Source organism: Drosophila novamexicana, unplaced genomic scaffold (assembly GCF_003285875.2).
Source record: "Drosophila novamexicana strain 15010-1031.04,08,12 unplaced genomic scaffold, DnovRS2.1 tig00000770-arrow-pilon, whole genome shotgun sequence".
NCBI lineage: Eukaryota > Metazoa > Arthropoda > Insecta > Diptera > Drosophilidae > Drosophila > Drosophila novamexicana.
This window is the reverse complement of record NW_020824821.1, coordinates 612,040-636,199: the sequence shown is the minus strand read 5'-3', so window position 1 is coordinate 636,199 and position 24,160 is coordinate 612,040. Positions and strand designations below refer to the sequence as shown.

Sequence of the window (24,160 nt, the reverse complement as noted above, 5' to 3'; positions counted from 1 at the left end):
ACCGCTTCAGTGCTGTGTTTATTTACGTTGTTTGCCATTTGTTGTGCGTTCTCTCCCCCATCTCCTTTATGCATACACATAGTTTTCAAAAATATTGTTAGCTATAAATTCGGCGACACGCGCTAAAAAAATTGGCGAGAGAGACAGAGAGAGACAGAGAGTGACAGAGAGAGAGCGAGAGGAGACAGCAAGCGCTCTGTATTTGTATTCAGAAATTCCGGCATTTGTTTAGAAACTTCTTCATCCTTCTCCAGTTTAATATGAACTTTGAACCTAGTGAGGTCCCCTTTCCCTCGCTACCCTAGCAACTACTGAGACAAACTGAGTTACAGTTATAGTTACGGTTATAGTTATAGTTACAATTACAGTTACAGTTGCAGTTACAGTTTCAGTTACATGTGTACTCACCATCTGTGTGTATGTATATTGCTTCAGCCATAAATCTTTATTATCCGCGGGATCTGTTGGAGCAGCAGCTCGTACAAGCAAATCCATCCGCCGGAAAAAAATCTTAAATGCACTAATATTTTTATAAAAACTATTAAAGAATGGTATAAGAGATGAAATAGCTCGAAAGAAGAAAAAACGCTCTTAAATATAGTATTAAAATAGAAATAACCTAATATTAATTAGAAGCAACTGATCGATTTACAAGCGAAAGCAAAAGAGTTTTCAGTAATTGGTTAATATAAAGAGAGCAAAGGATGTCAATAAAATAAAATCAAATAAATAAAACGAATTAAAATACGGAAGCATAACACGAAAACTAATTACGAAAAAAAAGAATGAAAGGAAGCAAAGCAGTTCGCAATAATAGGTTCAACAAGTAAGAGGTTCTAGTCGGGAGCTCCCGACTAGGGGATACCCTGAAACCTCTTCTTCCAACATCAAATGCATATATATATTCTATTTTAGAAGCTATATGTCAAGTTTGGTGACTCTAGTCGTTATTATATACCAAAATTGCCCAAAAAAAGAGAATATTGATATCGATTCTTATCGATTGCTTGAAAACTGAGTAAGTTATCGATTATCGGAAACAAACTCGATCTGTGCAGGCACTAGGAGCACTTACATCTGAAAGTACAGTCTGTAGCTTTTATAGGTTCTGAGATCCTCGCGTTCATACATACGGACAGGCAGACAGACGGACATGGCTAGATCGACTCGGCTATTGATACTGATCAAGAATATATATACTTTATGGGGTCGGAGATGCTTCCTTTTGCCTGTTACATATATTTGCATTTTGCACAAATACAATATATCCTTTTACCCATTTTTAATGGGTTCAGGGTATAATAAGGGTAAAGAGAGTTCAGTTTTGTTAAAAGTATGCATATTCAAGCCATAAGGATTATCTTTTTTCCTAACTTTATGCCGGCTCCGCTTAGTTTTCCACTATATCTACGGTACTTGGCACTCTCTCGCTACTTATTACAATATCTATGAAGATAATCATGAACCATGGTTAAGGTCCTACAAAGAATATACGAGTTCTGTCAGAGCTCCATGAATAAAATAAAAACACTCGAAAATATGTGGTATAAGTGATATCTCCAAAAGATTGAACTATATGTATAACAAATATTTGTGATAAATAAATAAATACGATAGTGAGCTGTGTCAGCTGTGCAATTGCTCATGGGCGTTGATAAATAATACAAATCATTGGATTGTTTTCCTATGGAACACAATTTTTTCCGTTGACACGATAGATAGAAAAAACCAACCAGATCTGAGGGTACAAAAAAATGTAACAAATTAAAATGGCAAATGCTCGAATAGAAATACGTTCAAATGGAAACCTCTAATAAAAAAAAGTACAGAGAGACATTTCCATTACTGCGATTAAATCGTTGGGCAGACAAAAAGAAAGTGGGAGGAAGGGAATGAATGAATGAATAGAATGACATGGTTTACGAAGGGCAAAGAGTGGGAGTTGGGAACATGCAGGATTTTGGCCTGTAGTCCTTCCGCATCAACGCGGCTGACTGCGAGCTTGCGATAGGATACGATTTTGCTATTATTTCAATTGTTATTGTTTATATTCATTGGATGCTGCTACTGCTGCTGAATGGAAGCAAAATGCTTGCCATAAAATATATACATTTTTGCTTTTGATGTATCTTTTTATGGCGCATAATATTAGCCTGACATAATTATCAATCTTTACGGCCAGCCGAAATGGCTAACATAAAATGAATCATGGCCGAACGCGCGTAGATAGCATACAAAACCGAAGGAAAAAAAACGCATGCCAACGTTGCGTATGCGCAATGTGGCACACAATTGTTCCTTAAACGAATACCGGAATCGGGCGTAAAGGCAAAAGGATTCGCCATTACACACGAGCACAAGCTGATAAAATTAGCAATTCCATGCCATTTGGTCGGTAATATTAGCAGCAAATATATTCATGCCGACTCCCTGACGGCCTCTGGCGGCGGCAGCATACGGGGCGTATGTGTGTTGCACAAGCGTGACGTTGCAGCGCCTGTGTGAAATGCGGGCTGAACGTTTGCGGTATGGCATCGCCTCGCTGGCTAGAGCCCCTGTCAATGTTCATGTGGTCGTTTCTATTGCCACTCTCAGCCCTCCTCACCCCAGTCCCCGAGACAGTGCGGCGTGGATGCGTGTCGAAGCATCTCAGTCGGAAAATGGCTGACAATTCATGACAGTGCAATGCGCGTAATTTGCATATAGAGTCGAACCGTTAGCCCATTCGTTGGCTCGGTGCCTGGTTAGCTCGTTTGGTTAGTCCCCGGCTCGTTCTGGGCTCCCAGGCTGCGCTTTTTGTCGCCTCTCTGTCAAATTCTCTAGTGAATTTTCGACACACACACACACCGTCACACTATCACATTATGCAAAAATTCATTTGCAGTGCATTTTTGCATCGGGCTAAAAAGAAAACTCGTTCAAATTTTAAATGCAAATGATACCGAAAATGGGCGTGTCGCACAGGTGGACGAGCTGATGATGGTGGTGCGTTGACAAAGTCAAGCACCCAATTTGCGGTTGCAGCTGCTAGATTGAAAACAAAATTAGTTTTCTTTTAATAAGCCAAAGCAGCCGCCGATAAAATCAGTTAGTTCGAGCTGTTTCACTGCAGTTCAAAGCGTTGAGACTATGCATATATTGCATTTTGTGTGGCTGCCCCAGAAAAGATAACGAGAAATTTTATCGATCGAAATCGACAAAATTTTCAGGAGACATACAAGCATATTTTTGTCTTTAGCCAAATCGGATAAATGTACGTGAATTTCGCATTTTATGGTAGCTCCGTAATAAAATGAAGCTTGCCAATATATGCATTTGAAAATTATGAATTTAGATCTGGTTTAGAATAATTTAAATATTTAACTTTTAATTTTGCTAATATATGATTAAATATGCAATATTCTGCAGCCATTTAAATCACATATCTAAATAAATAAATGAAATGAAATCAATTGATAAATAAATAAAATATTCATTTAAGCATATATGCATAGATTTATATATATTATATATTGCAAATTGAGCACATTTGCGCAATTAAATTAAACACTTTGCGATGCGGCGAGCATATTTGAAATGCGAACTTTGTAGGTCGCATGGAATGCACGACAAAAATGCCGAAGGCATTCGCAAAGATCCTGCCCGGCTGCATACCAGGATAATGGCACTGTACCACGCACGCCCATAACAAATAAACACAAGCTGTGTGCGGACGGCTATTTTTTTTTATTTGGTTCATTCGACGGCAAACAATGTGGAATACTTGCGGTCTGAATGTGGTACGAAACACGCCAACCAGCCAACCGGCTATGCTGGTGGGCGGGGAGAGTGGCTGGGCGTGATCTGGGCTGTTTGGCCAAAGCAATCGCTAGGTAAATGTAAAAGCAACCAGCGGCGCATAATACATGCCCAAGGCTGCATTCAGAAAGAAGCCAGTCAGCCAGCCAGGTAGTGTTCCATATTCTAGGGATTCTGCGAGAGAAACAAAAAAGCACACCCAAGAACTTTAGCTCTGTGGCTGCAGTCGATTCATGAGTGCAGGAAATGCTTTATGACTCGGTCGACGTTTCCGCTGCACCATAAACAGCGAGCAGGCAAATTGAAATCTTGCCGACATTTAGTCCATACTCCACCTACTCGCCCAGTTGGCCAAAATTCATAGCCACCATTGCTAGCTCTACCCGCCCTTTTGGCCGCCCGTTGAGTTGGCAAGTTTTTTGTTCCATTCGCTAAAGTTGCTGCACAGCCAGCCAAAATGGCGTCGACTTTGACTGAAGCAGCAGCCAAGGCTCTAACTGCTCATAATTTATGCTAACGGCAATTTAAACTTAGCCTGTTATTTATTAAAGCCATGTTCAGTCCCCTCTCACCACAGACTTTCGAGTTTGCCACTGCAAGTCGCGCTTTCTATTGAATACACCAGGAAAGTGCAAAGCACGCACAGTGAGTGTGCTTCGCTTATTTGCACATATAAATATTATGTAGGGGGATCAGATGCTGCCGGACAAAAAATTGAAGACATTTTGAGCCGAGCTCTCATCTTATAATATAGACGGATAGATAGATATATAGATAGATATATATGTATATAGGTAGATATAGATATTGCTTATTGACAAGCACCTGGTTTAAGGTTTATCAACCCGCTGTTTTAAGTTGTTTTAAGAAAGCCTTAACTTTTAAAATTACAATTGTACTCTAATATTATTTTATTTTTTTATTTTTGGCTATATTTTTTTCCTCACAGTCACATTCTTAAAAAAAATAAAATCGTTTTCTTCATAATTATTATCTTTAATTTTTGTTTGTTTGTTTTATTATAATTCTTTAAATTTAATGGATTTTTGTTTTCTTTAAAATTTTTATATTTTTTTTTTTTCTTCAACTTTTATTTTTGAATTTTTTTCTACCCACAAACATTTTATGTTTTTAAATTTTACTCATTATCAGTGTGCTATAATTTTTATTCCATGTCCGATTAATGTATATGTATGCAGGCCAATTTTTTAACCCAGTTCCAGCTGTAACTTTGTTATGCAACTTCTTTTGGCTTCTAATTAGTCCAATTGGATTTTTGTTTTATTGCCAGCCGATCTGTAAATAGAATAAAAGTAGATATTGTAGTTTCTGGCTCTGTTTGCCTGGCCTATTGCCACTGTTTGTTATTGGCACCCAGATGAACCCCTATTGGGCTGCTGTGTGTTGCCCAAAAACTGACCCAGATTTACGGCCAATCGGGCGGGTGTAAAAATGTCTGGGGTGTTGCTACCCGGTTTTTGTACTTGTTTGTTTGTCCATGTACTATGTCTGATGCTCATACCCCCTTTACAACACAGTACCCCGCAGACGGAGTGTCGTCGCAGAGTGCCATCAAATTGTTGCCGCTGGAGGACGTCAGCAGACGGAGCACAAAACGTGTTTCGTGAGTGTGTGTGTACTGTATGTAGTATGTCTTGTGTGTGTTTCAGTTTGGTTTGAGGCAACTCTAGCACGTACTGTTTGAGTGAGTCACCGCCAGCTTCAGCTGCAGCCTCAGCATCGGCGTTGCCTGCAGACGAGTTAAGTGTTTTATATTTTCGTTTAGCAGCTGAAAGTTGCATCCTTTACTGGGTTCCGACTTTCAGCTGCACTAACTGCTGCCGGCTGCGTTGTTTTTATGCACAAGTTAAAAGGCAGTTTTGTTGCCATACACACAATATGGATCTGCAACCAGGTCCTTACTTTGCCATTGCAGTTTAAAGCGCTTTCAGTTTTCAGATTTCAGGAGTTTTATTGGAAAATTGGACAGATTGAGGTAAAGTGATATTAATGTGGACTCCAGCTACAATAACCCAAAAACTCAGCTGACAGGAGCTAGCAGTAGAACAACAAGCTAGGTTAAACTTTTTAGACTACTGTTTGCACTGGTTAGGAGCAGTTACAAAAACTCTTTATACAAATTAATTTGGCATACAATTTTATTAAATTTACAGCACTCGAGTCAGAGCTTTCGCACACGAACAGGGCACACAGATGCTTAAGCTTTTAAAACTTAAAGCTTAGATAGCTTATCTAGTAGCGCCTAGTTAAAAGTTCACTTATACGAGCGCATTTACCAATACGCGTTTACTTAAAGGAACAGTTGCCTTAAATGCTTACATTAAAATATATTTCTGGAAATATATCGTCACTAGCTCCAACTGCGACGGCCTTGTGCCATAACCATCTGCCAGCTACACACGTCTTGCAATTATTTTAAAATTATGTGCAAGATAGTTATGCAGACATGCTGTGAAAAATATGCACAGGCGCATAATTGACATAAAAAACAATTGCGTTTATTTTTCTTATTTGCTTCTTTTCCTTTTTTTATTCATGGAGCAAAACGTGTTTAGAACGCGTTACACGCTTGCACTCTGCGCTGCGCGGCGACTCCATCATTAGATGGTATAAAAAATATAAACTGCTCGCAAATGAAATTTCACCTGCTATCAACAAATTGCGCTACTTTGCAGGTTAACTGCAGCGGAACAGACAAGGCGTCCGTGACGTGGCGCGATGAGAGACCAACAACCAGCAACAACAACGACAACCAACAACAAATTCGCTTGATGTGCATGACTTGCAACAAAGCGAGCTACTCCGCTCGCGGTGGTGCTGTCTGTGGGTGTGTATCTGTGTGTCTGTTTGTGTGCGTTTGTGTGTATAGTTGATTGCTGACTGTTGTGGTGCCTTCTGTATGTAGGCGGGGCGACGGATGGGGGTGTGTGCTGTTAAAAGCACCGAGTTTACGACGTGTTGGAATTTTTATTCATTTTAAAGTATTTGCCGAGCATCCGTCGCTGGTTCCAGCCCCAGCTCCATGGTCAGGATGCTGTGCAGTGCCCGTAAAACTGTATTAAGCGTAGAAAACTAAGTTATGCAACGTAGCGCTGAGTTACGGTCATAGCCAGGTGACTACATGTGAATATTGGCCATCCGCAAGCTCATAAAACGGCAAATGTGTGCAAGTGTGAAGTATGCACTGATGCCCTACACTCAATTGTAGAGTATATAGCACCAGACAAGCAAGAAAAATAACAGTTCTTCTAACCTATAAATTATTTATCCTTCTTCAATAATATGCTCGATGTCAAAAAGGGCTTAAATAGGTCTTACTGATCAATCATTTCTCCATCTTCAATAACATTTACCTTTGTTATATATTTGAGATTTTACATACCAAATTATCGGAATATCTTTCCTACAGTATCAGAGTTACTTGGATAACTGTTGAAACTTTATGGAATAGCTGTTAATTATATTATTTAAAAATAATTTTTTTTCTTGTCCAAAAATGTTTCAGGGTTTGGGAGTATTCCTTATATAATACAAATTAAAGTTTTATTTGTTCCTCGACTTGTATTCTACATTCAACATTTTCGTCTTTATTATCTACAGTCTCTGACACAATTTTATTTCTTCTCCATTAGTATTAGCATATTAGGGAATATCTCTAAGCTAAGATATATATATAAGATATATTTACGTGGTAGATTCTATGAACTTTATGATAGGCTAAGTGACGGGTGTGTGGCTTCACTGTACGGCTAGAATGACACGTTGCGGAAGTTGTGGCTTAAGTAAAACGTGTGTGAAAGAGCATCAGCCCACAGCTTATGTTCTTTCGTATGTGTGCGTTTCGAGCCAAGCTCAAAAATACGCAAACTTGTTTGCTCAAAAGGCATAAAACATAAAAAATATATAACACGCTCTAACACCGCTCACGTGATGAGAGGCGCAGAATGGTGCGTGGTTTTATGTCACCATTACCGCATCATAAAATCCTTTTTGTATTCAACTAATGATGGATGAATGTAGCCACAGGTGGGGACTTACACGTGCTAACATAAATAGAGACGAAGAAAGCGAGAGAGAGAGAGAGAGAGAGAGAGAAAGTTCGGCCTGGGTTTTGCCAATATGTCTGTATCTGGTGCTCTGACATCAATGTCCATTATGAAATTGCATAACGCACAGCTCAACAGCTAATTCGCTGCTGCAACAAAATGTCCCTCGGTTCAATACAAAAAAATCAGCCATCCATTATCATATGCATTATGCGGATTTTACAGTTTGTTAATTTCCACTGAATATTACGCAAATTTTTGTTTTCACAAATTGAAAACTAATGTTCCTGCTACAACATGTTTTTGTGGCAATGCCGCGAAATTAACGTTGCGCTTCATTCATTATGCAACAGACAGCGACAACAACGAAAAATGAATATCTACCGTTTGCAACAACAATTAAAATAGCAAAAACTTTAGTAGAATTTGTACTTGCATTTTAATGAACTAATTACAGTTGGGATTTGACAAAAAAGAGTTTCCAAATTTTTAGTTAACGCACATTTTTAGCTGGGATTTAATATGAGCTATAAATGGAAGCTGGCTTGATACAAATTTATTAATTTATCTCAATTTTTTTTCTTACAATGTTTATTTTGGCCACCTTTTCTTTTTTTAAATATTAAATTATTTAGATCCTATTAGAAAAATAAAGTGAAAACTATTTTATCTTAATATGTATTTCTTTTATTTTGAATTTTCTTGATTGATGGTATCTAAAAAATTTTACTAATATATTAATTAATTGCAAATTTATTTGCATTTTGAGCGTTAAGGATAAATTAATTGGAATATTGCTGAATGACTTTTGATTTGTCATAATTCCAAATTCGCATAAGCCCAGAAATTTTTGAAATGGCAAGCCCTTACTTCCATCTAAGCCATAACTTATTTATTTGAATATAAAACTCCTTCAATAATGACTTAAGCTCGAGATGGCGCTCATCCTAGGCCTAAATATATAATTGAGATTATTAATCCACATTTGATTGCCTTTAAAAAAAAAGCCTATAAAAAAGTTAAATACAAAAAATATAGCTTATGATTATAAATAAATCTTATGATTATGAATATAAGTAAATATTATTATAGCCCAAAAGAAGAAACAAAAATGATTTTAGTGCATTGGTGTTATATCAACATTAACATAGAAACCGCATTTCAACTGGAAATGTCAATCCGATAAGTGCAATAGAAACCGCTTTGAAAACTGGGCGCAAGAGCTAAATGCAAATGTATATATTGGGAAAACAGTTTGCACATGCGGTTAGGGCTGACAAATTTCGGGTGGAAATTGATAAACACATAATTTGTTGCATAATTAATAACTAAATGGAATAAATGGAATAATAAATAAATTCAAACAAAGCGCGTCAAATGCGAAATGCGAAGCTCAAATGTAAACCGCAGACTATTAGGGTCTATTAAGCGTGATCTAATGGCTGTCAGTATTTTTAATACATATTTGTTTTTGCTACTTTTTCATATCCATTTTTCATATCCTTTTTATTTGTTGTTATTTATTTAATTTACGACATGACGCACATAGTATGCATAACTCTGTGGTTTTTTTGAATTGTTGCGTAAATATTTATTTATGCATTAAATTTGTCAAATCCAGATGGCAATGTTTTTGTAACATGAACCCAAACATTGAACGTCACGTTTATTTAAAGCATAATTAAAAGCGGCTAATGCTGAAAAAATAATGTCCATATGCATGCACAGCTCGTCCACATATTAAATATATGTCACGGTTTTTTTTTCGCTTTTCTGTCCTCATCAAAGATATCTAATGAAATTTGAATAAATTGAATTCATTCATGGCACTTGCACTCAAATTGATCTATTTAAAAGTAAGCAAAAACTTGTTCTGAAGCCACTTTAAAGTTGTTCCGATTTCTTTGCCCGCATTCCAATCCTCGGCTCTGCAGTCTATCAATTGCTTTCATTACAGCCAGGTTTTTCCCCTTGATATCTGTTCCATGAACTGCAGCACGGCCAAAATAAAATACAAAAATCATATAGAGATAGAGAGCGCTTTAGTGCCTGCCATTCGTAACTAACCGGCTCAAAGCGGGCCACCCAATGTCACGCCTCAAGGCCGAAAGCTTCGGGCTGGCATACCCGGATAAAAAGTAAGAGTAGGAGAGTGGAAAAGGTGTAGGCGGCCTTCCAAATTGGATTTGCAACCTCACAAGGCATTACGCGAAGCACACACACACATAAACCATTTTCATTTTCGCTAAAAGGGGTAAACATGGAGAATGAGACAACTCTCACGTATATTCTTAACCGAGTCGATCTGCCCATATCCGTCGATCTCAGAGATTATAATAGACAGAGGTACTTGATACGTAAAATATCGATTCGAAAATTCTGTTTTTTGAGCAACTCTCGACATTAAGAGCCACAAAATTTCATATATAGACTCTCCGATAGTATACACTGATCCAAAATCCCTCCTCAATGTATAAAACTAGGCTTTAACATCTTGACACATAAATTTCATTTTTATGCCCAGAAAATCGGACTGTAAGGACCGAAGCAAAGCTTGGAGCTCGGGGATGTATTTGTGTGGTTTTTATACCCTGAACCCATTTAAAATGGGTATAAGGGTATATTATATTTGTGCGAAAGCCAAATGTATGTAACAGGCAGAAGGAAGCATCTCCGACCCCATACAGTATATATATTCTTGATCAGCATCAATAGCCGAGTCGACCTAGCCATGTCCGTCTGTCTGTCCGTCCGTCCGTCTGTCTGTCTGTCCGTCCGTCCGTATGTATGAACGCAAGGATCTCAGAACCTATAAGAGCTAGAGACTTGAAATTTTAGATAAAGGTGCTCCTAGCTCCCGCGCAGATCGAGTTTGTTTCCGATAATCGATAACTAACTCCGTTTTGAAGCAATTGATAAAAATCGATATCGATATCCTGTTTTTTGGGCAATTTTGGTAAATAATAAGAGCTAGAGTCACCAAACTTGACATATAACTTCTAAAATAGAATATATATATGCATTTGATGTTGGATGAAGAGGGTTCAGGGTATCCCCTAGTCGGGAGCTCCCGACTAGAACCTCTTGTTTGTGTATGGAAGCCGGAATGATTGCAAGAGTAGCTCATACCAAGCCTCGTAGTTGGTTACTCCTGGCTAGACCGTTATTATTTGTTTGTCCAAAGATTTCCTGCGATGCTGATATGCAAATATGCAACTTGCAAATTTCAGGCTGAACTTGTATTGCTGTACGTGGCCCAAAAATGTTATGGGTTATGCTAATCACAAGTTGTGCTTTGTGGCAACCTGCGAGCGTAGTATAATGTCGATTACCAGGGCAATAATTACAGTGAGAAAAAGGAAGTGCGAGCGTGAGGATGAGTCTGAAAAAGGGCTTGATGGGCGGATGGGGCATCGCACACAATGCAAGTCGCATAATTGCTGCCTTCCGGCCTTTCGAAAACTCATTTCCGGTTTGGCTGCTTCAACGGCAGCTGCAACAGAATGTAAATTGTATGCCAATTTGTCGTTAGTCAATAACCCTAGCTTTCTCGCTCTCTCCCTGTCTCTCTCTCTCTCTCTCTCTCTCTCTCTCTCTCTCTCTCTCTCTCTCGCTGTGTTTTTCTAACATTAATTAAACCTAATTAAGTTCGCTGTAGCTGGACCCAAAGCGCAAAGTTGCCTCACCGTTAACAACGCGACTAACTGCAAATGTATCTATATCTGTAACTGTAGCTGTAGCTGTAGCTGTAGTTATATCTGAGGCCTGTATCTACCGGGCGTATCTGTAGCAGCTGTATATACAGTGTGCGGCATTGCTTGGAAAATGCTTTTGGGCGTTTTCACTGAAATTGTTAAGCAACTGCCGCAGAATGCCGAACGCAGTTACTTAGTTAGTACCGTAAAAGACTGCGGGCAATTTTGCGACATTTAACAAGCATTTATTTAAACTTTTCCTGCGCTGTAAGTGTGCGTTAGTCCGTCTGTGTGCGTATCGATGTAAGTGTGTCCGTGTGTGTACATCTGCAAAGTAAAATGTTTAATTAAAGTATGGAAAAGTTGTGTCAGCTGCCGCTGACTGCAGCAGCAAAAGTAGCTGTAAATAACATCCGGTTATGCGGAATACAGAATACAGAATGCGTAATACGAATACGAGAGAGTATCAGAGTTTCTTTTAGTTGTCATCGTCGACTTTGTGCGTATCCCCTTAAACTTGTGAGCTTTTGTGTTTCTGTGTGCTCTTGTTATGTTGCTGAAATTGATATTTTAATTAATTTTACGTACAGCAAGTTTTATGTCCTAATTCACATAACTTTTAAATGAGCAACTTTTACCTGAACCAAACACACAGCAACAGCCACAATTTGTTTCATCTTTTTTTTTCATGTGTGAGCTTCATTAATATACTGCCAGCAGCAGTGTCTTCTGTCTCCGTGAATGTGATCAAGAAAAACAGAGGCTAATATGGCATTTTAGATATCTTACTTGTTTTGTTGTGTAAAAGAAACCAATTGGAAGTATGTCGAGCTAATGCAAAGTACCTACTCCCTCGAGATATATACCCGTTCTTTCGAGATTAAAAGATTACTCTCTATATCTTTACCATTTGTAAACGTTTCGTCGGTCTTGCACGTCTATACTTTTCCGGCTCTACTCTGTCCCAGGCGTAGGATTGACTTATTTCTCCACGCCATTTGTAAACATTTCTTGCGATAATTCCTCCAGCTTTAATTTCTTGGTATGCGGGATATTCCGATTTCCAAGCCATTCGTAAACGTTTATTTTATTTGCACGTATTTACTCTTGGAGTCTTATTCTCTCGCTAGCGTAGAATTGACAATTTTGCAATGCACGCCTTTCGTAAACTTTTTGCGTACATAGTGCTGTGATTTCTACGATTATATCAAACACTACGCTTAGGGGTTTTTTTCTTATTATTCGAAGTGTGGATGTGTTATATCAATTCTCTAACGGGTTATATCGAATTTATGGTAATATTTGTGCTATCTACTTAAACTGTGGTTAGATGGCCGATTCGAGCCGAGTTTAGCATTTGGGGCCGCAACATGGACTGCAGCATGGACTGCAACAAGGGCTGCAGCAAGGAGTGCAGCAAGAACCACAACAGCACGGACAGCAACAGGGCCCGCAGCATGGTCCACAGCAAGGTGAACACTTTCCGCAACAGGGTCCACAGCACGGACTGCAGCAGGGGCTGCAGCATGGAGCACAGCATTTACCACAGCAACTGCCACAGCCTTGACATGGACTACAACAGGGTCCACAGCACGGGCCACAGCATGGTCCGCAACAGCAACTGCAACAGGGCCCGCAGGGAGGTGGGCAGCAGGGCGTACAACAAGGTCCACAGCAAGGGCTGCACATCTTAAATTCGTAAACTAAATGGAATTGTATTTAATAGCATTGCGATTAAGAGAAACTGAATTCAACAATGTCCATGGTTCATACGCTCACCTTCAACCCGTCAGAGAATTGAATTTGTTTTCGAATTTCGTGTGTTTTAGTGTACAGAATTGTCTAGATTATGAGACTTCATTGTCATGTTGACATCTGTTAAAAAAGTCATACGATTTATTTGACGCAAAATATTTTGTATATTAAATATTAAGGGAAGTGTTTTGTTCAGACCTTCAATAACATTTCCTTAACTCGTGTTCTTTTGGTTCTTGTCTTTGATCTTGAACAAACTTCAATTTTAGTCGCATTTGGTCTGCTCATTTTCTACAAATCTTCAATTCCGTTTTGTATTGTGCATTCCTCAACCCGCAATCTCTGCTTTTCCTCTATCGTGAAAACTAACAGCAGCTCATTTTCAGCAGAGCCTAAACAAAGCCTTGCCAAATTGTTTGAGTGCCAGCCGGCCCAAGGGAAGGACAAATCATGGCGTTGCTTTGACAAATCATACACGGCTCCTGTCGCTCATCCGAATAGCGAGAACCCGCATTGATGACACACCCTAGCCAAAGTCTGGTCGCCCACACAGCCCGCCCCTCCTGGCTATGCTGCAGTAAGAGTCTCCAACTTTTGTCACTGGCAATTGAACGGCTTTGATCTTTTCAACGCGCCTTCAATTTAAGCGTGTCGATTGCAGCGAGTCTGACAATGTGTGTGTATCTGTGTGTGGGTGTTGCCCTTGGCTGTCTGTATGTGTGTGTGTGCGTCATACAGGCACTCGTGCGTGTATTTGTCAGCTCAGCAAAGGAGGCGACATTGGGACCCAGCATTGGCACTGGCAATGCCATTGGATGCATGAAACCTTTTGTCAATTACGGCGGACGTCAATGTTGCTGCCACTTTTTGTGGCACTGCCACATGCCACATGCCACTTACACACACATACACACACACACACACACACACACACACACACACACACACACACACACACACACACACACACACACACACACTCGAACGCTGTCAGTGACAGGGCCCGACTCTGAAAGGCACAAAATAGGCAAAGATGAAATGATTGCTGATTTCTGGTGCAGACGAGGGCCTTGGGCACCCAACTCCCATTTCGGCTGCCTGCCAGGCGTATGGGCAAAACATTTCTGCTGCATCGAACCTTCCCTTTACTACTCCCCGCCGCACCGCCACACACAACTTGACTGACGCTAACCGTCAACGGTGCCCATCAAAAACGGCGCAGCAATTAAATTGACGTACGAGTTGTCAAACTCGAAATCATTCGCTCTTTTAATTGGGGCACAAACTCGGATCAAATCATTTGTCCGCGGGCTGAAACGCTTCTTTTTTTTTTAGAAGCTTATGCATATTTTGGTTTTCAGTTTTTTGCTTAGCACTTTTTTATGTGCATTTTGTGTTTGTTGAGGTTGTCATGTTTAAGGTGACAGCAGAGGAAAACAAAAGGAAAAAGAGAAGTGCAGCATTAAAAGGTGGTGACATTGCATTGAAATGTGTTTAATGTGGCTTGAAGAAGTCAATATTAGATTAAAGTTGTATCAAACATAATAAAAGTTCTTTTTCGAAAAATATATATTTTAGGAAAAATTAAGGAAAACCTTTTTTGATATATTTTAAAGTGTGGATGCCTTCATTTTAATTAAATTTATTTTATTTTTTAATTTGAGTTCATTTTGTTAGTTTTAATTTTAATTAGTAGCCATATAAAAAAAAATATCTTAATATTTATAATTTAATATTTTTATTTTATTTAATTTTCATATTATTCGATATTAATTGTTGAATATTATTATTGTAAATATTTTAAATAATATGTATACATACATAAATACTATCAAAATTTTTATTATAATATTGTAAAATATTTTTATTTAGTTTTACTATTTATTATTATTTTTATTTATATTTATATTTATGCATATATATATTTAATGTTTGATATAAATATCTTATACTATATTTCATTTTTTATATATAAAAAAATATATATATAAAATAAAATAAATTTAAATTTTATTTTATTTATATTAATAATTAAATATATCTATATTTATATAAATACATATGTTTATTTTAATTTTATATATTTGTTCTTTTATTTCTCTTGTTGCTATGCATCATAGTTTTACTTCAATTATTTTAATCCCTTACCCAGAGCACAGCTCGAAATCCCCAATCAAAGATTATGCGTTTGAAATAGTATGTAAAGTCGATTTAAATAAAATATATAAAAATGTAATATATTGGCCTCTCTTTCAATATTTAAAAAAAATATTGTTCGCTTTCAGCTCGCTGCGCATTGGGGTCAGGGAAAAACAGATTTCAATTCCAATTTGAAAGAATCGATTTTGCCAACGAATTTATAAACAAAAACAAGTAAGAGTCGGGAGCTGCCGACTAGGTGATACCCTGAACCCTCTTCTTCCAACATCAAATGCATATATATATTCTATTTTAGAAGTTATATGTTAATTTTGGTGACTCTAGCTCTTATTACTTACCAAAATTGCCCAAAAAACAATTGCTTGGAAACGGAGTTAGTTATCGATTATCGGAAACAAACTCGATCTGCGCGGGAACTAGGAGCATCTACGTCTAAAATTTCAAGTCTCTAGCTCTTATACGTTCTGAGATCCTTGCGTTCATACATACATACGGACGGACAGACAGACAGACAGACAGACAGACAGACGGACGGACGGACGGACAGACAGACAGACGGACATGGCTAGATCGACTCGGCTATTGATGCTGATCAAGAATATATATACTTTATGGGGTCGGAGATGCTTCCTTCTGCCTGTTACATACATTTGGATTTTGCACAAATACAATATACCCATATACCCATTTTTAATGGGTTCAGGGTATAAAAAACAACTGAAATTGTCAGCGACAGGCGGCAAATGCGTCAATATCAAAGATGAATTGTCCCAATGGGTGCGCACTTTGGCGTATTACCAAAAAATATAAATTTATTAATTTATAACTGCACTCATCAGGCGAAAATAACGCAAAAAGCACGTCAAAATCAGCGGCGATTGTTAGGCGCCGGCTGTGCTGCGATTGAGTTTTGCGTAGGTGCTACGTTTCTAGCTGCAGAGTCTTTCACATGGCGCAATTGCTAGTTAATTGGCGATTCAGCAAATATCATGCGTAGCAGCTTCCCAGACCCGCAGTCAGCACCGCCGGGCTGCGGCCCACTGTGTGGCTGAGTGCTTAATGCCAAATCATCGTCTGTGGTGACGCCGCAAACAACAATCAATTTTAATGAACGCCATTCATTAAAAAACTTTCCAGCGCGAAAATCACAAGCGCATGGGCGTTGGCTTGGCTAGTGGGTGGGCTGATTGGGTGATTGGGTGGTGACGACGCGTGGAAGCCACTTAAACGGCGTTGATTAATTCGAAACCGAAAACTGACAGTCGCCACCAAACAAAGGCACAAACACACCAACTGCCGTCACCTGCAGCTGTGTGTGCGTGTGTGTGTGTGTGTCTGCGTGTGTGCGTGAAGGTGTGGCAACTGCTCGTGTCTGCGCCTGGCTGACTTGTCGGTTTTGTTAGATGACGCGCTGCGGGTTCTCCGTGAACAAGCGTCATGCGCATATTTGCCACATCGTCAATTAATGTTGTCGCTGTTATTGCTTGTTGTTGTTCCCCATTGTTGTTGCTTGTTGTTGTTGTTGTTGTTGTGTTGCGGCTGCTGCTTGAGCTGCCAATCACATTGGGTGTTTTGATAAAGCACCAAACGCAGTTTGTCAATTTCGCATTCCACATTAAACGATGCGCAAAATTATTTATTCATTGATGACAAGAAATTTGAGCTGGAGGTGGAGCAAATCAAATTAAAGCAATATGTTAATCATTATTTATTGCATTGAATTATTTTACGTGAAGATATAGCGGTCATTATACTATATATTGAAGTCAAGCGCCATATATTGTCAATTATGCGAGATATTAGAATAGACAGTTATGAGGAGTTTAATTGAGATATCTCAACAAAAAATTGCAATTGGTTTTTCTAATTAGATAAATTTAATGTATAATGGTCTGATTATATAAAGATTTGTAAGCAGAAATATTGCTTTGAATTTATATGAAACAAATATATATGCTCATATAGGAACCTATATGTTACAATGAGAGCTATATGATGTTGATAAGATCCTTCCTATGTATAAGGAGCTTAATGCTCACAACATCTTAAAAGAATAAAGGCCAAAAACATATTCTTAGGCCGATCATTCCTATGGTAGTTATATGATAGTGTGGTCCGATATTATTAAGATTTAGCTGATATCTATTGTTCCCTAGATGAACAATTTTAAATTAGTGGCTGCCAAGTTTGGTTAAGATATCTTCTTTTTTTTTTATTTATTAATTTATTTATCGGTCGACAAACCGAGTGTCTTCCTCATTATTCAATAGGTTATACAATATATAATATAATTATATGCTAAACGCCTAGTTAAAGAATACAATTTTCTAAATAGCATCACCGACCGATGGAGGTGTTTTATTTGCCAGTCCGGCCAACAGTGCCCCTTTTCACAGCTAATTTTGTCAGTGACGCTATTAGAGCCTACCTCTAAGCGGAAGGTTGTAAGTAGGAAAAAAGTGTTCTCAAATAAATAAATAGGAAAAAGAGAGTAAGAAGATTGTTAATAAAGTAAAGCAATGTAAGTTAGATAAAGAGTGTTAAGTAGATAGGACAAAGATAAAAGTAATGGGAAATCACCGACCCGGTGGGGGAAAATTTTTCAGCCTGTCCGGCAAGCTATGCCCGTGCTCATAGCTGGAAATGGTCAGCGACTTCCCGAAGGTATCCTGAAAGCAACGATTTTATTAGGGTTAGAGACAGTTCGGTAGAGAAAACGTGATGCAAACTATTATAATTTTTACATAGCACGCGAAAAGTATTGTGCATAGCGTAGTCTGTCGTGCACGTAGATAGGAATAAGGGGCGATAATTTCTAGTTGGTCTAGCCGGAACAGAGAATTGAAGACGCCCTAGCAAAAAAGGGGAATATATGTCGCCAATAATCAACTTATGTAGAAGGGCAACACCGAGAATTGTTCTACGGTTGGTTAATGACGGAAGGTTGAGAAGATGCAATCTGCTGGAGTAGGATGGCAACCGAAGATTAGGGTCCCAATTTAAACCTCGTAAGGCAAAAAGCAGAAATTGCTTCTGAACAGATTCAATACGATCCAGGCTATTGTTATACTGTGGACACCAGATGCAAGAGCAGTATTCAAGGATAGGGCGAACAAAAGAGATGTACAGAAGTTTTGTTATAAAAGGATCGTTAAACTCTTTAGACCATCGTTTAATGAATCCAAGTACCCCTTTTGCCTCATTAACGATGGTATCTATGTGAAGATTGAAACAGAGTTTAGAATCAAAAATAACGCCTAGATCCTTAACTGTTAGTATACGTTGCAAAGGGGTATTGTCGATTGTATAACTGACAAGATAAGGTGTAGCACACTTTGTAAAATATAAATTTGAGTCCCCAACCAATCGCCGGTTGGAGCCTCAACTTTTGCAATTGCCCTCTACGTCTGTTCAGACACCTACTACTTTCTTGTCCCTTCCTAGCAACTTGGAGGTATCTCCAATGTTGTCTTTATCGCCTTCTCCAAGCGACTGTCCAATTACCCCTGTTTCAACCCCTGTACTAGTCCCAGTAGAGCCCGTACCTGATCCCGTCCCAATTAATCAAACTGCCTCAGCCCCATCAGCTCCTGGCCGCAAAGGTAGACCTGCGCGCAATCTTGCCCAGATTGTTAAAAACAATCATTGTGCCTCGTTAGCTCCCCCAACTCCTGTATTACCTACAGCCCCACCAGCGCCTACTTTAACGGTAGTTGCCCCTCGTAGGCAAGTCTTTGTGTCTCGACTTTCGTCGGACACCACTTCTGAGTCATTGGCAGCCTATATTGCTAGCAAATCTTCTGCTAGCGTGTCAATAACTAAATTTAATTTCTCCACCCCTCGTGAAATATCATCATTCAAAATAAATGTTTCACATGATATGTTCCCAATCATTTGTGATCCCAAATTTTGGCCTCCACACATGATTGTTCACGAGTTCAAGCCTAAAAAGCGTAACCAGCCTGTCACCCTTCCAGTCCCTTCAAGACAGGGTACCATTTCTGCCCCAAAAAACTAGCTTCATCTTCTGACCAAATCTTTATTCATTATCAGAATGTTAGAGGTCTTATTTCAAAACTTAAAAATCTTTTCATGGCCAGCACTTCCTTCAATTCGGATATAATAGCATTTTCAGAAACATGGTTGAACTCAACCATATCTGATTTTGAGATTTTATCAAATAACTTTAGTTTGTATCGAAATGATCGGCCGACTCGAGGTGGTGGGGTGTTAATTGCCGTTAAAGCCACTCTCCAGTCTGAACTTTTCTGTTTTAGTACGCCTACTGACGCTGAGATTGTCTCAGTTAAGGTGTCTTTTCCTACACGGAATGTCTATGTAACATGCTCTTATGTCCCTCCTTCTTCTGATATTCAAGTTTATATGAAACATATTACTTGTATTAAAGAAGTTTCTTCACACGTGCGTGATAGTGACCTATTTATGGTGTTGGGTGATTTTAATTTGCCCAAAATCTCTTGGTCATTATTTACTGCCAAAAATTATCTAGTGCCCTCAGCACAGCACGATTTTATAGACTGCATGCTTGATCTTTCGTTGTTTCAAATCAAATCAATTTCTAATCATTTGACTAGAACACTTGACCTTGTATTTGTTAACGACTACCTTATTTCTAATGTGTCTAGGTCCCCTCCTTTATCTCTTCCTGAGGATGTCTATCATCCAACTTTAGAGATTGCAATGCTAAATTGTAATCCTTTCATTTCGTGCTCATCAGCCAATAAGCCCCGCTATTGCTTTCGCAAAGGCAATTATTCTTTGCTGAATCAGCTTATTTATTCGACCGATTGGTCTTTCTTATATGACTCAGTTGATATGAATACAGCTATTAATTTTTTTTACATCACCCTAATCTCCCTCTTAGATGTGTGTATTCCTAAGTCAATTCCTTCGACTACTTTTTCAAAACCACCCTGGTTTACTACCAGATTATCACATCTAAAAAATGTAAAATCCAAATATTTTAAAAAGTTTAAAAAGTCTGGTTCGTGTACAGACTTGGCTAAATATTCCATAGCCAAGTCGAACTTCTTTCTTCTTAATTCTCAATGCTATGAGAATTATCTAACACGTTGTAAAAGACAATTTGCCCGAAATCCGAGACAGTTTTATAATTTTGTAAACTTGAAGCGTAAATCTTCAAGTTTGCCATCTTCTTTTTTTCTTGGCTTGGATAAAGCTAGCAATGACACTGATTCTGCTAACCTCTTTGCTAATTTTTTCCAATCAACTTACTCTTCAGTCTGTCCTAATACTAATTCTTATCCTTATACTATTTCTTCCGCAAGTTATATACCTCCTCTAATTATTTCACACTCCTCTCTCCTATTAGCTATAAACTCTTTAAAGTCTTCTTACTCTCCTGGGCCGGACAATATTCCTAGTTGTCTTCTCAAGGAGTGTAGTTCTTCCCTTCTTTATCCATTGCCAAAGCTTTTTAATCTATCCCTTGAAACTTCTGTCTTTCCATCTCTTTGGAAAGAATCTTATATCATTCCTCTTCACAAGAAAGGTGGGAAGTCTGATATACGAAATTACAGGGGCATTGCAAAACTGTCCGCTATTCCTAAATTATTTGAAAAAATAATCACTTCGAATTTGCAGCATTTCTGCAAATCAGTTGTTTCCCCTGTTCAACATGGATTCGTAAAGAATCGGTCAACTACGACCAATCTGCTTGAGTTTACTTCCTTGGTAAACGATGCTTTCCTTTCGAAAATGCAAACTGATGTCATTTACACTGACTTCAGTAAGGCGTTTGACTCTGTGCACCATGACATTTTACTTTTTAAACTTGACCGAATAGGTTTCCCCCTGTCTCTTTTGCTTTGGATTAATTCTTATTTAAAAGGTAGGACCCAAAGAGTAATGCTGAGGTTGACTACCTCTAACCGGGTTCACGTTACTTCTGGTGTTCCTCAAGGTAGTCATCTTGGACCTATACTCTTTACCCTTTTTATAAATGATCTCCCCTCTGTTATATCACATGCCCGAGTACTCATGTATGCGGACGATGTCAAACTTTTTCTATCATACACTAATCCCCTACATCATTCTCGTCTACAAGACGATTTGAACGCTATGCAACTATGGTGTTCGGCCAATCAATTGCATCTAAACTGTTCAAAGTGTATGTTTATGACTTTTAATCGTACTACACCTTATCTTGTCAGTTATACAATCGACAATATCCCTTTGCAACGTATACTAACAGTTAAGGATCTAGGCGTAATTTTTGATTCTAAACTCTGTTTCAATCTTCACATAGATACCATCGTTAATGAGGCAAAAGGTGTACTTGGATTCATTAAACGATGGTCTAAATAGTTTAACGATCCTTTTATAACAAAACTTCTGTACATCTCTCTTGTTCGCCCTATCCTTGAATACTGCTCTTGCATTTGGTCTCTACAGTATAACAACAGCCAGGATCGTATTGAATCTGTTCAGAAGCAATTTCTGCTTTTTGCCTTACGAGGTTTAAATTGGGACCCTAATCTTCGGTTGCCGTCCTACTCCAGCAGACTGCTTCTTCTCAACCTTCCGTCGTTAACCAACCGTAGGACAATTCTCGGTGTTGTCCTTCTACATAAGTTGATTATTGGCGACATAGATTCTCCTTTTCTGCTAGCGCGTCTTCAATTCTCTGTTCCGGCTAGACCAACCAGAAATTATCGCCCCTTTTTACTATCTACGTGCACAACAGACTACGCTATGCACAATACTTTTCGCGTGCTATGTAAAAATTATAATAGTTTGCATCACGTTTTCTCTACCGAACTGTCTCTACCCCTAATAAAATCGTTGCTTTCAGGATACCTTCGGGAAGTCGCTGACCATTCCCAGCTATGAGCAGGGGCATAGCTTGCCGGACAGGCTAAAAAATTTTCCCCCACCGGGTCGGTGATTTCCCATTACTTTTCTCTCTGTCCTATCTAGTTAACACTCTTTATCTAACTTACATTGCTTTACTTTATTAACAATCTTCTTACTTTCATTTTTCCTATTTATTGTATTTTCTTTATTAATATAGCAAATTAAGATTATTTTAATGTTACTTGAAAACACTTTTTTTCCTACTTACAACCTTCTGCTTAGATGTAGGCTCTAATAGCGTCACTGACAAAATTAGCTGTGAAAAGGGGCACAGCTGGCCGGACTGGCAAATAAAACACCTCCATCGGTCGGTGATGCTATTTAGAAAATTGTATCCTTTAACTAGGCTTTTAGCATAAAATTCTATTGTAGAATCTATTGAATAATGAGGAAGACACTCGTTTTGTCGACCATTAATAAATAAATAAATAAAAAGGTCCAAGATGACTACCTTGAGGAACACCAGAAGTAACGTGAACCCGGTTAGAGGTAGTCAACCTCAGCATTACTCTTTGGGTCCTACCTTTTAAATAAGAATTAATCCAAAGCAAAAGAGACAGGGGGAAACCTATTCGGTCAAGTTTAAAAAGTAAAATGTCATGGTGCACAGAGTCAAACGCCTTACTGAAGTCAGTGTAAATGACATCAGTTTGCATTTTCGAAAGGAAAGCATCGTTTACCAAGGAAGTAAACTCAAGCAGATTGGTCGTAGTTGACCGATTCTTTACGAATCCATGTTGAACAGGGGAAACAACTGATTTGCAGAAATGCTGCAAATTCGAAGTGATTATTTTTTCAAATAATTTAGGAATAGCGGACAGTTTTGCAATGCCCCTGTAATTTTGTATATCAGACTTCGCACCTTTCTTGTGAAGAGGAATAATATAAGATTCTTTCCAAAGAGATGGAAAGACAGAAGTTACAAGGTATAGATTAAAAAGCTTTAGCAATGGATAAAGAAGGGAAGAACTACACTCCTTGAGTAGACAACTAGGAATATTGTTCGGCCCAGGAGAGTAAGAAGATTTTAAAGAGTTTATAGCTAATAAGAGAGAGGAGTGTGAAATAATGGGAGGAGGTATAGAACTAGCGGAAGAAATAGTATAAGGGTAAGAATTAGTATTAGGACAGACTGAAGAGTAAGTTGATTGGAAAAAATTAGCAAAGAGGTTAGCAGAATCAGTGTCATTGCTAGCTTTATCCAAGCCAAGAAAAATAGAAGATGGCAAACTTGAAGATTTACGCTTCAAGTTTACAAAATTATAAAACTGTCTCGGATTTTGGGCAAATTGCCTTTTACAACGAGTTAGATAATTCTCATTGCATTAAGAATTAAGAATAAAGAAGTTCGACTTTTTAAACTTTTTAAAATATTTAGATTTTACATTTTTTAGATGTGATAGTCTGGGAGTAAACCAGGGTGGTTTGGAAAAAGAAGTCGAAGGAATTGACTTAGGAATACACACATCTAAGAGGGAGTTTCAAAAACCTTAACTTGTAGCTGATCTTTGATATGGCAATTATATGATAAAGTAGTCCGATCCGGCCAGCTCTGGGACATGTACTTAGATTGAGAGAAAGGCTTTCATAAAAAAACAGATAGACGGACGACTATGGCTATTTCCACTCGGAACTCGTTAATACTGATCAAAAGATTATCTGATTTTATTCCTTTTACAATTCAATAGAAAATAAATCATACGACAACATCGACAAGATATTTCCCAAAGTTTCAGAATAAAAATGTTTTAAATATTAATTAAAATGCAATTAAATGAATGCCCTGTT

The 24,160-nt window shown here is 38.3% G+C and overlaps 1 protein-coding gene across 1 annotated transcript in view; it reads left to right on the top strand.

Annotated features, from left to right (window-relative positions):
• LOC115763789 (hemicentin-2) overlaps positions 1–24,160 on the top strand; it is an 87,753-nt gene that overhangs the window by 46,320 nt on the left and 17,273 nt on the right. The window lies entirely within an intron of this gene.